The sequence below is a fragment of the Perognathus longimembris genome, chromosome 6, assembly GCF_023159225.1.
Source record: "Perognathus longimembris pacificus isolate PPM17 chromosome 6, ASM2315922v1, whole genome shotgun sequence".
Taxonomy (NCBI): Eukaryota; Metazoa; Chordata; class Mammalia; order Rodentia; family Heteromyidae; genus Perognathus; species Perognathus longimembris.
The window spans coordinates 84,994,917-85,007,453 of NC_063166.1; the positions used below are offsets into that span (position 1 = coordinate 84,994,917).

A 12,537-nucleotide genomic window follows, 5' to 3' on the forward strand; every position below is an offset into this window, starting at 1 on the left:
GACGCCAGAGACTCCTGTGCGGTGAGGAGAAGCCACACCCCAGTGCGGAGCCAGTGTGCGCTGGGCCCCTGGTGGGTCCCCTCCGGCCGGTGCCTGGGCCCGGGTGCCGCAGGCTAGGACTTAGCTCCCGCCCACCCCAGGACTTTGTGAGCCAAGCTGCCCCCGAGCCCCGCAGGGCGAGGCTGAAACTCGGCGCCTTGTGAGCAGGAAGCAGACTCCGGACGGCATGTGGAAGGCCTCAGATAAAAGGCACTAATTGAAAATATAATGATGCCTTTTGTTAGGCGCTAATGAAGCAATTTCTGATGCAATTAATCCCTGCTCCTCCTCAGAAGGTGCAGACAGTGGTGATGATTGCAATTAGGCCGTCTGCAGTAGGGGGGGTGCACCCTCCTCCCCAGCCCCCCCCCCGACACACAGAGGCATACACACAGAGACATGTACACACACTCACATGCACACAGGTGCATGCACAGAGGCACACACCATGCACACACAGAGGCAAGCGCGCGCGCGTGCACACACACACACACACACACGCACGCACGCACGCAAAGGGGGCTGACCTGGAAAGCTCCCAACCTGCAGAAGCAGGAGACACAGGGGCTCGGGCCCCTGGTGAGCCTGTCACCCCCCCCCCCATGTGGCCATGGAGGAATCCAGTCCTCCACTGCGTCTCACATCTCTCTTGCTGCTGGGGCCCCATTTCTCTAGACCCTCACAGACCCACTGTACCCACGGTTCCATGAGTGGAGGAGTCCCAGGGAGAATCTCTCACTGCTGCCGCCCACACGGCCCCGCTGGCCGCCGCGGGCACCGGCCCCCCCCCCAGCCCAGGCCCTGGGGGACAGAGAAGGAGAGACGATTGGAACCTAGCGGCCGACTCGCTGTGGGTCGGTGGGGGCCTCGACCGGTTGGACCGCAGTGGAATCAAGTGGTGCTACCGTGAGATGACATCACTAACTGTAAGGGAATGGACACCTACAGACCAGAGATGCTCCAAGGGAGAAGAGTGAAGTAAAGAGAAGAGGCTACGCGCGCAGAGGTCAACAGAAGGATGTGGGGCAGGTACTGGTCCTGAGTAGGAGAGGAAGAAAGAGGAAGGAGAAGCAGCAATGATTGCCAAACAATGGCAGAAGAACACTCCCAAAGCGACAGCAGATTCTACACACCCTGACGCTCCAGGCGGGACAAATAGAACGGAACTTGCCCTTGGACGCTTGCTGGGGACGTAGCCCCGGTCCTGGCAACACGGCAGGAGGAAGGACGGGCCCCCGCGGAGCAGCGGAGGCCGAGGCCAGGCGTCGCCGCGGCGAGCGGCGGCCCGAGGGCAGCAGGCGCGCCCGGCCGTCCCGGACGACTCTCCTCCGGGCGGCCACGCTGAACCAAGGCCTCTGCACACACCGCAGGGCACACGCGGCCCCGCCCGGGCTGAGTGTCAGAAGCGGGGGGCGAATGAAGAGCCGCCCGCGGCGCACAGAGGGGACGCGGGAAGGCGGCCGGCGGCCTGGGAGCGGCCGGGCTGCGGGCTGGACGGCTTCCACTGGACTCCAGGAAGCAGGACGGCCGCAGGAGGGACCCGCGGGGCCGACGGCGCATGCCTACCCACAATGCCCGAGGCCGCACAGCGTCTCGGACCGTGGGATCCTCGCGTGTCTGTGATGAGATGCCGGGGGCGGGAAGCCGTGTCTGGAAGCAAATGCCACGTGTTTCACGCACTCCTCGCACACATGTCACAAGGGGCACTTCCTGCGGTGTGCTCAACTGTGACCCCTGGGGTCAGGTGAGAGACTTCCCGTGTGTGTGTGAGTGTGTATGTGTGCGTGCACGTGCACCAATCCCGGAGCTTGAACTCGGGGCCTGGGTGCGTCCCTGAGTTTCTTTTACTCGAGATGAGCACTCTACCACTTGAGCCACAGCTCTACTTTCAACTTTTTGGTGGTTAATTAGAACATAAAAAGGCTCCAGGATTTTGCTACCCAGGCTGGCTTTGAACTGTGGTCCTCTCAGTCTCCTAAGTAGCAAAGACTATAGGCATGAGCTACCAGGACCTGGTGGAACGTCCTATCTTTGATGTCATAACATAACTCAAAAACCTTTCAGATTTTGGAGCTTCTCAGATTTCAGACTTTCAGATTAAAAATGTTCCACCCCCATAGTGTTGCAGTAATGCATAAACACTTGTTATGAAGTCTGTGAAAAGTCACCGACCCATAATATTAACCAGGCACCAGAGTAGCACATCTACAGTCCTAGCTACTCAGGAGGCTGAGATCTACAAGATGACAGGTTGAGGCCAGCTCGGGGAAGGAAAGCCCGTGAAACTCCAGTTCCAAAATAACCAGCCCAGGGGCTGGCAATGCGGCTTAGCGGTAGAGTGCTTGCCTAGCATGCATGAAGCCCTGGGTTCAATTCCTCCACACCACATACACAGAAATAAACTGGAAGTGGCGCTGTGGCTCAAGTGGCAGAGCACTAGCCTTGAACAGAAAGAAGCCAGGGACAGTGTGCAGGGCCTGAGTTCAAGCCCCAGGACTGGCAAGCGCACACACACACACACACACACACACACACACACACAGAGCAGAGCTGGAGAAGTAGCTCAGCTGGTAGAGCATGGGGCAAGTAAACAAGCCAATAGCAAGTGTGAGGTCCTGAATCCAGGCTAAAAAAGAAAGAAAAAGAAGCCTTGTCCGGTGTGGTAGCACATGCCTATAATCTGCCTATAATCGCAGCTTTGCAGGCTGACCCAGGAGGATCCAGAATTCAAAACCAGCCTGGTCCAAACTACTTAATTAGATCTTATCTCAAAACAAAAGCTGTGGGGTAAGTGGCTAATGGTGTTAGCGATACTGTAGTCATGCCGTTCTCAGCAGGACGTTTGCATTCATTTGGGGGCAGGAGGGGGGAAGGCGCCGCATATAGTCTGTTGTTCAACAATCATTTGTTCTTAACATACACCAAGGACTTCCTGGCCGAGGCATGGTGAGCAGAGCTATGTTGCAGAAGGTTCTAGAGAAGGAAAAGGAGTGCTAAGCAAGGTCTGCAGCGTTGAAGTGCATTTCTGGGTCCTGCACACCTCAGTCCTCTGGCGTGGCCTCCCCGCCCGTGGGCCGGGGTGACCAGATGAACCACGGAAGTGTAGCCCCACCCTCCCGGCAGCCATCCAAGGGGGTCCCCCAGGTGAAGCCACGTGCCAGGACCTGAAGGGGTTCCGGGCAGCCTTGCAGGAAAGCCGATAGCCATTCCATGGGGAATGCAAACGAGGCCGGTAACCGCCCGCGTGCGCGTGTGTCCGGCTGGCGCCGCGCCCGGACCCGCGGGCTTCCTTTGCACGGAAGAAGGCACACTGCGTGCAGCCACGTCGGGAGGCACGGCGAGTCGGCCGCATGTGCCCCGCACTTGCCGAGGGCCTGTGCCCGCGGAGGGCGCCGCGTGTGGAGGCAGAGGTGTTGGAAAGGAGAAGGCCCGGCAGCTCCGACCCGACCAGGCGGTGCCACTGGGAGAAGGGGACTGTCACGGACCCAGCTCCGCCCACGGCCGCCCGCGGGCTCCGCCCATGGTATCCTCGAGCTCCTCCCACAGCTCCCTCGGGCTCCGCCCACAGCTGTCCTCAAGCTCCTCCCACGGCTGCCCTCGGGCTCCGCCCACAATTCCCTCGAGCTCCACCCACAGCTGTCCTCGAGCTCCTCCCACGGCCGCCCTCGGGCTCCGCCCACAATTCCCTCGAGCTCCACCCACAGCTGTCCTCGAGCTCCTCCCACGGCCGCCCTCGGGCTCCGCCCACAGTTCCCTCGAGCTCCACCCACAGCTGTCCTCGAGCTCCTCCCACGGCCGCCCTCGGGCTCCGCCCACAGCTCCCTCGGGCTCCGCCCACAGCTGTCCTCGAGCTCCTCCCACGGCCGCCCTCGGGCTCCACCCATGGCGTCCTTGAGCTCCTCCCACAGCCGCCCTCGGGCTCCGCCCACGACCGCCCTCGGGCTCTGCCCACAATTTCCTCAAGCTCCGCCTACAGCCGCCCTCGGGCCCCGCCCACACCTGCTCTCAGGCTCTGCCCTTGGCCGCTCTCGGTCTCCACCCATGGTCGTCCTCGAGCTCCTCCCACAGCCACCCTCAGGCTCCGCTCACAGCTCCCTCGGGCTCCGCCCACAGTTCCCTCGAGCTCCACCCACAGCTGTCCTCGAGCTCCTCCCACGGCCGCCCTTGGGCTCCTCCCACAGCTCCCTCGGGCTCCGCCCACAGCTGTCCTCGAGCTCCTCCCACGGCCGCCCTCGGGCTCCACCCATGGCGTCCTTGAGCTCCTCCCACAGCCGCCCTCGGGCTCCGCCCACGACCGCCCTCGGGCTCTGCCCACAATTCCCTCAAGCTCCGCCTACAGCCGCCCTCGGGCCCCGCCCACACCTGCTCTCAGGCTCTGCCCTTGGCCGCTCTCGGTCTCCACCCATGGTCGTCCTCGAGCTCCTCCCACAGCCACCCTCAGGCTCCGCTCACAGCTCCCTCGAGCTCCGCCCATGGCCGCCCTTGAGCTCCTCCCACGGCCGCCCTCGGGCTCCTCCCACAGCTCCCTCGGGCTCCGCCCACAGCCACCCTCGGGCTCCGCCCACAGCTCCCTCGAGCTCTGCCCATGGCCGCCCTTGAGCTCCTCCCACGGCCGCCCTCGGGCTCCTCCCACAGCTCCCTCGGGCTCCGCCCACAGCCACCCTCGGGCTCCTCCCACAGCTCCCTCGAGCTCCGCCCATGGCCGCCCTTGAGCTCCTCCCACGGCCGCCCTCGGGCTCCTCCCACAGCTCCTCGGGCTCCGCCCACAGCCACCCTCGGGCTCCGCCCACAGCTCCCTCGAGCTCCGCCCATGGCCGCCCTTGAGCTCCTCCACGGCCGCCCTCGGGCTCCTCCCACAGCTCCCTCGGGCTCCGCCCACAGCCACCCTCGGGCTCCGCCCACAGCTCCCTCGAGCTCTGCCCATGGCCGCCCTTGAGCTCCTCCCACGGCCGCCCTCGGGCTCCTCCCACAGCTCCCTCGGGCTCCGCCCACAGCCGCCCTCGGGCTCCTCCCACAGCTCCCCGGGCTCCTCCCACAGCTCCTCGGGCTCCGCCCACAGCCGCCCTCGGGCCCGCCCACACCTGCTCTCAGACCCCGCCCTGGAGGAGGCAGCGTCTTCTGTCTCTAACGACACCAGCTCGAGCTCTTCCACCCGTTCTGTGCTGATGCCAGAATGAGTAATACGGTTTTTCTTCACTTGCTAATTTAATTGAATTTTTTCACCGTGAACACGTTTTATTCTGTAAATTGAAGGGCAATTTTGTTTACAGTTTTTCTAACTTCACATAATTTTCCTAACTCTCTGGAGTAAGTTGTTGGCACCCGGGGCGTTTGGTGATGGCTGAGACCGTCTTGGGTGTCATTGGTGGGAGGTGAGCCTGGCACTGAGCCTGGGAGGCAGAGGGGTACTGCTCAGAAGCCTGCAGTGCCCACATCAGCCCGGCCTAGCGGTGCCAGGGTGCGGGGCCCACGGTGCCCACATCGGCTCGGCCTCGGCGGTGCCAGGGTGCGGGGCCCACGGTGCCCACATCGGCCCGGCCTCGGCGGTGCCACGGTGAGAGGCCCACGGTGCCCACATCAGCCCGGCCTCGGCGGGTGCCACGGTGAGAGGCCCACGGTGCCCACATCAGCCCGGCCTCGGCGGTGCAGGGTGCGGGGCCCACGGTGCCCACATCAGCCCAGCCTCGGCGGTGCAGGGTGCGGGGCCCACGGTGCAGGGTGCGGGGCCCACGGTGCAGCTATCCTGCTCTGCCCATGCCCTCCGCAGAGCTGGTGAGGACTGCAGTGATCAGGTGACTCCCACAGGAGTCCTCCCCGTGGGCTCCGGGCCCATCCAGGGGCATCTCAGTGCCTCGCTCCCCCGCGGGTGACTGGGGGCAGCGCCGGCTCCCACGGCCCCTCCTTGCCACAGGCGCCAGGTGTGAAAGGCAATGGATTGCCACCTGCTGCCCAGTAGACAACGGGCATGGAGCCTTCAAGCCAGACTTGCTCCAAGCAGGTGCAATGAGGAATGACCTCCGCTCCGCCCCGTGGCGAGGCCGCCCTCGGTGCACCGCCTCCCCCCTCACGGGAGAGCTGGGCTCCCACGGGCCGGCGGGCACGGGGGGGCACGGCAGTCAGCCCCCAGCCGGTGCCTGCGACGTGAGACTCCCTTCCTAGACCGAGCCCTGGCAAATGCTTATGCACAGTGGCTTGCGTGTTCTGCGAGTTAGGGTGCAGATGTCTTCCTGTGGTTTTATTTTGTGTTTGTTAAATACCATTTTATTCTGCCTGGCCTTAGCTACCATGGAAACGATCTGGAAGCCTCCAGACCCTACCCTAGCTGAATATTTAAAGCACATGCTTGCAGTCAAGATATGTTGTAAAGAGGACAGGGAGGTCAAGGAATGGGCATTCTAACTGTGTGAGTAGCTCTGTCCTCTTCTTAAAAACAAAAAGGGAGGGAGGGGGACGGGGGTGGGAGGGAGGGAGGGAGGGAGGGAGGGAATCTACTTATCCTCAGTTAAAATCAGTGCTTGGCGTGTTATTTCCTTTATTGAAGCATGTTTAACCTGGAGGTCTGAGGAAGTGATGAAATGGAAGGTGGTGAGGCAGACAGATGGCAGCAAGGCAGAACTCGCCCTGCTGTTTGGGAGCTAGATCCCACCTTCCGCCATTCCCATGGAAGCCATACTGGTGCAGCGGGAATTCACGTCCCTTTCCACACATTCCCGCTGCACTGCAGGCCCATCGCGGCCAGCAGCCCCGGCCCTGAGAGACGGTGCTCTGTGCGTGGCTGGAACTGGCCCCGTGCCCCCAGTCCTGAGCCACCCGGGCCAGCAGGGAGGCTCCGGGCTCTGTGCCCGCTCGGCCGGGGGGGGGGGGGGGAGCCCCAGGGGCCGGAGCCCGGCAGCGATGACCAGGTGTGGTGAGGAAGGGGGCGGAGCACAGTGAAAGTGGGTGCCGGCCAGGGGCCTCTGTCACCGACGTCCTCAGCTTCCACTCTGTAGATGGCAGCCCCCAGGGCCATGCCGAGAGGCTCTGGGAGCTGTACGCACACACGCGTGCACATGCACACACCACAAAGCACGTGCAAGGCGGTCCTTCCTTGTCCACTCTGTGGCCATAGACACGTGGCCACCACTGCCCAGCATCCGAGCACAGAAACACTGCCCTCTGCGGTCTCAGCTTCTCCTGTCAGTCAACTTTCCATTCACTCCAGAGCTCCAGAACCGGGATCCCCCCCCCGCCCCTGCTACCCGCTCCAGAACCGGGGATCCCTCCCCCACCCCTGCTACCCGCTCCAGAACCGGGGATCCCCCCCCGCCCCTGCTACCCATTCCAGAACCGGAGGTCCCTCCCCCGCCCCTGCTACCCGCTCCAGAACCGGGGATCCCTCCCCCCACCCCTGCTACCCGCTCCAGACCAGGGATCCCCCCGCCCCTGCTACCCGCTCCAGACCGGGGATCCCCCCCACCCCTGCTACCCGCTCCAGAACCGGGGATCCCCCCCCGCCCCTGCTACCCGCTCCAGAACCGGGGATCCCCCCCCGCCCCTGCTACCCGCTCCAGAACCGGGGATCCCTCCCCCACCCCTGCTACCCGCTCCAGAACCAGGGATCCCTCCCCCCACCCCTGCTACCCGCTCCAGAACCGGGGATCCCTCCCCCACCCCTGCTACCCGCTCCAGAACCGGGGATCCCTCCCCCACCCCTGCTACCCGCTCCAGAACCGGGGATCCCTCCCCCCACCCCTGCTACCCGCTCCAGAACCGGGGATCCCTCCCCCACCCCTGCTACCCGCTCCAGAACCGGGGATCCCTCCCCCACCCCTGCTACCCGCTCCAGAACCGGGGATCCCTCCCCCCACCCCTGCTACCCGCTCCAGAACCGGGGATCCCTCCCCCACCCCTGCTACCCGCTCCAGAACCGGGGATCCCTCCCCCCACCCCTGCTACCCGCTCCAGAACCGGGGATCCCTCCCCCACCCCTGCTACCCGCTCCAGAACCGGGGATCCCTCCCCCACCCCTGCTACCCGCTCCAGAACCGGGGATCCCTCCCCCCACCCCTGCTACCCGCTCCAGAACCGGGGATCCCTCCCCCACCCCTGCTACCCGCTCCAGAACCGGGGATCCCTCCCCCCACCCCTGCTACCCGCTCCAGAACCGGGGATCCCTCCCCCACCCCTGCTACCCGCTCCAGAACCGGGGATCCCTCCCCCACCCCTGCTACCCGCTCCAGAACCGGGGATCCCTCCCCCCGCCCCTGCTACCCGCTCCAGAACCGGGGATCCCTCCCCCCGCCCCTGCTACCCGCTCCAGAACCCGGGATCCCTCCCCCCGCCCCTGCTACCCGCTCCAGAACCGGGGATCCCCCCCGCCCCTGCTACCCCTTTCCTCCCCAGGGTTCCTTGATGGAATTGTTCCCGTGCTCCCTGCCCTGCCGGGGAAACCGAGGAGCAGGGAAATCGGACGTTAGAGCACAGTCCCGGCCCGCGTGCCGCCTTCCGCGTACACTCGCTCGGCTGCTCCACCTGCTCCCACCGCAGCCCCCACCCCCACCCCCGCCTGCGGAGACCTGCGTGCGCAGCTCCGTCACAGGGGGGGAGTGGGGTGTGGAGTGGGGGGGCTGTGGAGTGCCGGGGTTCGGGGTGGCGGTAGCCAGCAGTTCCGGAGTGGGCGGGGCTCTCAGCGCTTTCATCCTAAGGAAGTTGGGGAGCTCCTGCTCCAATTCCAACTGTGAACCGGCCCCCACACCTCAGACCAAGACACACGCTCGTGGCAGGTGTGCAGGGAGTGTCTTCTCCACGCAGCCTCCATCCTCCTCACTCGGTGTTTTATGGGGTGGCCCACTGACTGGAAAGTGGGGCTCCTGTTCCTCTCCCCGCCCCCCCGTGCTCCTGGGGGTCGAGTGAACAGCGATGGAGAAAGGCGGTGAATTGTAACCAGGTCTCCCTTTCCTCTCTCTCCCTCTTTACCCCCCCCCGCCCTCCACAAAAAGGTAACTTAAAGCCTGGCCTGGTCGCTTGCGTTACTCGTCCCTCCCTTTGTGGGCGGTGCTGGGAGGGGACAGGGCTTCCTGGTGACACTGAGCAGCCCCCGGGGACCTCGTCCGAGTCGCAGTCAACTACGCTGAGCGCAGTGGCGCTTTACCACAGGAGCCAGGCCGGGCAGGGCAGAGCCAGCGCCTCTCACTGGGAGGATGCGGGGGGGCGGGGTGCTGCCTGGGTCTCTCAGCACAGTGGGGGGCCTCCCCCTTCCAGAGGAGATGGCAACGTGGCTTCTCAGTGGCTTCCTCTTCCCCTCGCCTCCCTCTGCTGCCTTTCCCTGGAATACCAGCCTGCGAGTCGTCGAGCTTGAGGGTGCCGGCATTCTGTCGGTGGAAGGGGAGGGGGCGCCTGGGTTCCAGACAGGGCCGGAGAGACTTCCGGAGGGACACACCAGCCCAGACACAGTGTGGGGCTCCATCCTGGCCCTCCTGGCCCCTCGTGTCGTGAGCAGACAGAGCCACACCGTCCACACAGCCCCCGTACGCACAGGATGCCCACCGAGGCCGCACCTGCGGGGAGCTTCCAGCCGGGGCTAGGACCCCAGCCAGATGCCCGTCTTCTGCCTCAGTTTCCCCCTGCAGCAGGCTCTCAGAATGCACAGTAACCACCATGCCGCTGTCCCCTGAGACAGAGGACACACAGGACCTCCCACAGAGACAAGAACTGCCTGCCCCCCCCCATGCAGGGGCTGGGACAGCAGAGCCTCGAGGGGCCACGCGGCGCGGGCCTGGCTCAGGCAGCCTGGTGTGTCCACGCAGTTCCGTGAGTGAGCCGTGGCCCACGATGTCACCGACCATCCAGCCTGCCCAGGCCCACAGCCAGGGGAGGCTCCGCAGGACGCACGTCGCAGTGGGAATGGCCACGAGGCGGACGCAGGGCTTCGGAAATGGGGCTGGGCTCCGGGCGACGGCCTCCTCCATCCCAGAGCCACCAGACCCGCTGGCGCGGTGACCTGCAGCCCGGCACCCAGCGGAGCCCCGACCGCTGGCTGCAGGCGGGCCGTGGCGCTCGGGGCCGAGGGCAGCGAGCCTGGCGCGGACTCGGGGAGCCACGACCATGCGGACAGGGTGCACGGGCACAGATGCGGCCCACGCGCCTGGCCGGGCTCTGCCGGGCTCCGTGGTAGAGGCGGCCCCCGCGTCCTCACCCAACACACCGTCACTGTCACTTAGACACACAGAAGAGCGCCGGCAGGTGGTGTCTGCGTGGCAGGGGGCGTGTGGCGAGCGGAGGGGCAGGTGGTGTCTGCGTGGCAGGGGGCGTGTGGCGAGCGGAGGGGCAGGTGGTGTCTGCGTGGCAGGGGGCGTGTGGCGAGCGGAGGGGCAGGTGGTGTCTGCGTGGCAGGGGGCGTGCGGCGAGCGGAGGGGCAGGTGGTGTCTGCGTGGCGGGGGGCGTGCGGCGAGCGGAGGGGCAGGTGGTGTCTGCGTGGCGGGGGGCGTGCGGCGAGCGGAGGGGCAGGTGGTGTCTGCGTGGCGGGGGGCGTGCGGCGAGCGGAGGGGCAGGTGGTGTCTGCGTGGCGGGGAGCGTGCGGCCGCGAGCCGGAGGGGCCGTTCACCATCTCGGCCCTTGGGCACCAGGGCTGGCACTCGTCCCCCCGCAGGGCCCCGTTATCTGTGGACGTTGGGAGGAACCCGCCTGGGCCCCCGCCCGCCGCCGCGGGGGCCTGCCTTCCACAGAAGCCGGTGCAGGGCTGGCATTGCCTCTCACCAGATTTTGTTATTACAGTTGTCTCGCAGCTTTAAAATAGTAGCAAATATGTGCAATTTATTTAAACAACACTGGGGAAATTAATGCCGTGCAAGCCTTTCCTAAGCAAATGAAGATGAAGCAGAGTGGATTAATGACTGCGTCAGGGGCTCTGCACAGTTCTGAGACTGCGATGCAGGGCCACCGATGGCTGCCATGGTGGAAACGCTGTCCTGCAGACAAGGGCCCCCAGGCCAGGCCCCCCCAACACCCCCAGAGGTTCCCTCCCACCACCTCATGACAGGCCAGTCGCTTGCCAAGTCTCGCCGGCTGTCCACAGCAGACAGACTTATTGACCCTTCCCTGCCTCGGGCGCCCGACCAGTGCTGTTATTGCTAGTACTGAGGTTTGAACACGGGGCCTCTTGCTTGCTAGGCAAGGTGCTCTACTACTTGAGCCAAGCCCCCGGCTCTTTGTGCAAAAAAGATTGTGTGTGTGTGTGTGTGTATGTGTGTGTGTGTGTGTGTGTTTAACTTGGGTCTCTGTAGACGTTTGGGAAAAGGCAATGGGAGGGAGAGAGTAGGGGCGAGACCATCACAAGCCTGGCCTGGTCTGTACCCCTAGAGGCCCCCGCTGTGCCTGGGAGGCCAACGCCCTGGCCAGCACGGTCCTCCTGCCCTGGGCCATTCTCCCCCCCCCCCCCCGGCTGTTTCTGAAGGTCCTTGACAGACAGCAGGAGGTGAGGATGGGCGCCCCGCCCCTGGAGCCCCGGGCGGGCACTTGTGACGTGTGCACAGGTGTCTCCTGGGCTGGCGCTCGCCCGCTCTCCAAACTAAGGTGCTGTGTGCAGCGTGACCTTCAGAAACCACGGAAGGCGAAAAGGACCAAGTGAGATCAAGTAGCACAAAGCTCACTGTTGAAGAAGAGCAGAGCCTGCGTTGCAATGCTTCCTCCCAGGCCGCCTCCTCCACACTGGACTCGGGACACCGCGGACTCTCGTGCCCGTTCTCCACCGGCTAACTCCTCATGGACGCTCATCGGTGTCAGCGCCTTCAAGGAGCAGCTTTGAAGACTCCGGGACCCCAGGATGAGCACCTGTTACCATCAGACACCCGGGCCTCCGGTAGTGTTAGTCGCGTGAAAGCATCTGCAAAGGATACCTTTGTGGACACGTCTTTGGTCACGTAGTGGGACAGGTGGGCGCCCTTGGGGCTGAGCGTTGCTGAGGACAGGAAGTGCCGTCCACCCCGGGCCGGCGGGCGGGAAGTGCCGTCCACCCCGGGCCGGCGGGCGGGAAGTGCCGTCCACCCCGCGCCGGCGGGAGGGAAGGTGGGGCACAGGGAGACGGGGACTTGACTCTGTGCCATGTGACTCTCTGGATTTGAACACACGATAGGTGTGAGATCTCCCACACCTAACCTGCCCCTCCTCTGAGGAACACAACCCCTCCCCAGCTTGGAGGATTCACTTTGCTTCCTCTAGTTAATTCCATGGGTGAAAAGAATTCAGCAGTTGGATTTGCATCTTTGATTCGTGGGAGACGTGAACATTTTTCCTGAGCGTATCGATTGGTAACACTCGTGTGGCTGGGAATTATCTATCCACGTCCTTTCCTGTTGGGGGAAAGATTCCACTTTGTTACCTTATTGACCGGTAAGAGCTCTTCCCGTGGACACTATTAACTCTTCCTGGGTTTGCCGGGAGCCAGGCTTTTCCCGTTGCCCTCCGTGGGGGTAAGCTTTTATTCTTAGGAGATTTAGATGAAAATGTATCCGTCTTTTCCTT

At 64.3% G+C, this 12,537-nt stretch overlaps 1 protein-coding gene across 1 annotated transcript in view; it reads left to right on the top strand.

Moving 5' to 3' along the window:
* Cdh4 (cadherin 4) overlaps nucleotides 1-12,537 on the top strand; it is a 356,680-nt gene that overhangs the window by 257,070 nt on the left and 87,073 nt on the right.